Below are 4,189 nucleotides of genomic sequence, written 5' to 3'. Positions count from 1 at the left end.
AGAGAATTATAAGCTATCATTCCAGCTACATTCTGAATAATGATTTGGAAAAATCTTGGAAATCTTAACAAATCTTCAAACTTCTGCAGGTTTATAAAGAATGAGATTCTAACTTCTCTGAAAATACGGGTTATGCAAAAGTGTTTCTTTTTCAAATTTTAGACTGCAGGTTAAATATAAATGCATGGTAGTTCCTTAAGAAGAATGCAGATGAAAAAGTGATCGAAATAAAATTCTGAATTTCTCTGGAAAAATGGCACAAGTTTTTAAGTCCTAGGAATCATCTGTTTATACCTGTCTGAGCAAATTTGGTTCAAAGAACAAAATATAAACTCAATGATAACACAAATATTAATAAATGGATCTTTGAAATTCTGTAATTAAACTCCAAAATCATTTCTAAACAATCCTGGCCAAATGCTGTTAAACCACTGTCCAGTAATGTTCCTGATTACTTTGGCCCATTACATTATGCCTCAGACACTTGTCTTGGAGACCAAACTCTCTTGGAGACCAAAACAAGTTAATTTAGTGTTAGTTTTGAAAAAATTCTCCCAATTGTGTTGTACAACATTGTGGATGTAGTCCATAATAGCATTGGGTTAGAGTTTAAAAAATGAGATACAGTAAGGTGAATGGAACCAAATATGGATAATGTTAATCCAGTGTGAACCACTTGCATGATTCTCAATTGGTAGAAGAGAAACATCATAAATTTGATTTCATGGATTTGGGTCTTCAGGGTATATTTCCAGAAGTGCTATTGCTGAATCATATGAAATCTCATATTGTTATCTAAAAAGACTGGGCCAGTTAGGATTCCCATCAACAATGAAGGAGAGTCCCTTTCTCCCAGAATATTTTTCATGTGTCTTTTAGCCGTTTGTATTTCTTTTTTGAGGAAATTTTTTGTTCATTACTTCTCACAATTTTTTGATGGGCTTGGATTTTTTTCTTATAAAATTCTACCAGTGCCTTATAAATCTTGTATATTAACTGAGTGTGAAAATCAAGTGACTGGTTAAAGAAACTCTAAAACATCTACATAATAAAATACTATACAGCTTTTAGGAAAAATGAAGTCATGAAAGTTTATAAATGGATGGACATGAAAGTATACTGAACAAAATGAGTCAGGAGAGGGACAGACATGGATATATTGCATTAATTTGTGGATGGAAAAAAGCATAATACAAGTGGAGTACTCAAGGACACTAGAAACAAGGGCCAGGAAGATTGGTTCATAGTTGAAAGCCTGCTTTGAATGGTGAGAGAGAAGGCAGTTGGGATAGAGCAGGGACCACAATGACAAAGATAGTTGGAAATGATCACTCTGGGTAAGAACTGCATGCTGAAAGTAGGTGAAGGAACAAATATAACCTCTCAGTAACTGTACTGCAAACCATAATGCCCAAAAGGAGAGAGACAGAGAGAGAGAGGAAGAGAGAGAGAGAGAGAGAGAGAGAGAGACAGAGAGAGACAGAGAGAGACAGAGACAGAGACAGACAGAGACAGAGATTCAGAGAGAGAGAAAGTACCTGCATCAGAGACAGGTGGGGCAGAGGGTGAAACTGGGGACACTGGTTATGGGAAAAGTACACTGATGAAGGGATGGGTGTTAAAGCATTGTATGACTAAAAGACAATCATCAACAGTCTTATAACTGTGTATCTTGTGATGATTCAATTTAAAAAATCAGTTTTGTGGAAGATATAATAGGAGATTTCTTATAGCAAAGAACTAACATATCTAGAATAGATATTGAGGAATGGAAGACAAAAGAAAAGATAAACAATATACATGTTCTTAGTTCTTTATACATTTGTCTGGAACAAATGAATATTATAGAAAAATTAGAGGAAAAAAGCTCAAAATTCATAGCTTTTATTCTTCCATATTTGTATCTATTTTTCTCTCACTGATCAGTCACAAATTGTCTACATTGAACCTCACATATGCAAATATCCATTTATTTTCCTACCATACACAAGTATTGATTGAATTATTTAAACCATCAGAAATGCAAATTGAAGTAAGCAGATAGATCAGCATGTACCCTGGCAATGAGTTGTTGAGATGGAATTTCTTCCTTGAAGTTAAAACACTGAAGACCCCTGTCTGCTAATCTGCTAAACTCAGTAGTCTGGCTCTGTTGCTGAATATTAATCAAGATCAAAATTTCTTTGAATCCAAATATTGCACATTTACTTAACTGTTAATGAGATAAAATACATGATTTCACACCGCCAATGTAACACATATATATAAGAATAAACACACAGACACACACACACACATATATATGTATTATATATATATATATATATATATGTATGTATATACCACTGTCACTGTCCTCCCATTGTTCATCGATTTGTTCAAGCGGGCCCAGTAACATCTCTATTGTGACCTTTGTTACTGTGTTTGGCATATCAAATACACCATGGGGAGGTTGCCAGTCTTTACCGTGTGAGCAAGATACTCTCGGTAGCTTGCAAGCCTCTGAGAGGGGCTGAGGAATATATATATATATATATATATATAATTATATATATATATATATATATATAAGCTTCCGATGCCAGAGTATGTGCATTGAAAGTATAAACAATCATTTTAGTACTTCTTTGTTTTGGCAGCCAAGTTTGGCCCTGAGATTTTATTATCCTCCCTTTGCTCATCCTTCCTAACACTGCTATATTGGGGGCTATTTCAGGGTCAGGAGAATGATACCCATTATTGTTACTATTTTTGGCATATTGAATATGCCATTGGTAGCTTGCCAGGCTCTGCTATGCAGTTATGATATCCTTGGTAGATTGCTGGGCTCTCTGAGAAGGACAGAGGCTTTTACGGTGGCCTCAAAGCATCATTACAGGTGCTCCCAGTATACCCTCATCTCTGGGCAGCACTTGTTGGTTCACTCTTTGCTGGTTGGCACCATTGCAACCCCCCGCCATGATGAGGTGGTGAACCGTCAAGGAGAAGCATCCATCGAGAACTTGATGGTGCAACTGTAGAAGATCAAGTATGACATCATTGAACTGACTGAGATGAGAAAACATCATCTCATTTTCGTCATTTTTGCGCTGTTTTAGACACTGGAGAAGAACTATTTCTCAGAAAATGCGACAGTGGAGGCATTGGTGGTGTTGGTGTCCGCATCAACACGAACTTGGCCATGAACATCAATTAATTTAAATTCCCAACAAACTGAATCGACAGTTACATTTGAATAGATATAGCTTATTGTTGGCAAATCCTATCTTTGTCATCTACACATAAAGAACCAACTACTACGAAAAAGAAATTGAGAAGTTCTACAAAGAATTGGAGAAGTTCTATAAAAAAGACCACACCTTCTACAAGATCATTGTCAGTGATTTTAATGCCAAGATAGGACTGAGAAGGTCACCCAAAGAACCCCACGTCGGACCCACATCGGATTCCATCCTGAATGGAACAAAAAGGATAAGAGACTCTCTGAGCACATCATTTTGACCAAGAACATCCATGGTGACTTGCAGTTCCAGAAGGCCGAATCTAAAGGCTAGACATGGGAATATCTTAGTGTAGAGTTCCACAATGAAATTTACCACATCATATTCAATCAATGGTTTCCCTGACCAATGTTTCTGTTGTCCTAAAATTCCAAATGGGATAAGACCACCATCTCCTTTGTGAGAAATTTTACTCCACGGTGCAGGGAGAAAGGACTGCAAAGTTTAAGAAGAGAATTCCCAGAACGACCACCAACTACAAGCTCTTTGGAACTATTATGGCAATATGGGAAGATGCTGTCATTGACATCAATGAAGAATACGATTGACTAGTTCAGCACCTTCATGACTGTGCGAGGAATGCCGCGAGTGAGAAAGTCACAAAAAGATGCCTGTCTTCTGAAACACTTAAGCTCATTCACCAATGTGCTTTGGTGTGAGCTTCAGGCAAACACAAGTTAATGTCTGAGCTCACAAAACTATGCAGAGAAGCAATAAAGGAAGACCTCAAAGATAGAAGAGCAGCAATGTTGATCGATGTGGCAGAAGCCAGGAAAAATATTTGCAATGCCTGCCTGTCCTTCACAAACTATAGGAACAAGATGACTGCACTATGGTGTCCTGATGTATCTATCACATTTTGCAGAAGGGCTATGGAGAAGGATATCCACAACTTCTACTTGGATATA

The sequence above is a fragment of the Sorex fumeus genome, unplaced genomic scaffold, assembly GCF_029834395.1.
Source record: "Sorex fumeus unplaced genomic scaffold, SorFum_2.1 ptg000007l, whole genome shotgun sequence".
In the NCBI taxonomy this organism is placed as follows: domain Eukaryota; kingdom Metazoa; phylum Chordata; class Mammalia; order Eulipotyphla; family Soricidae; genus Sorex; species Sorex fumeus.
The sequence above is the reverse complement of the archived record's forward strand: the minus strand, read 5'-3'. Positions refer to the sequence as shown.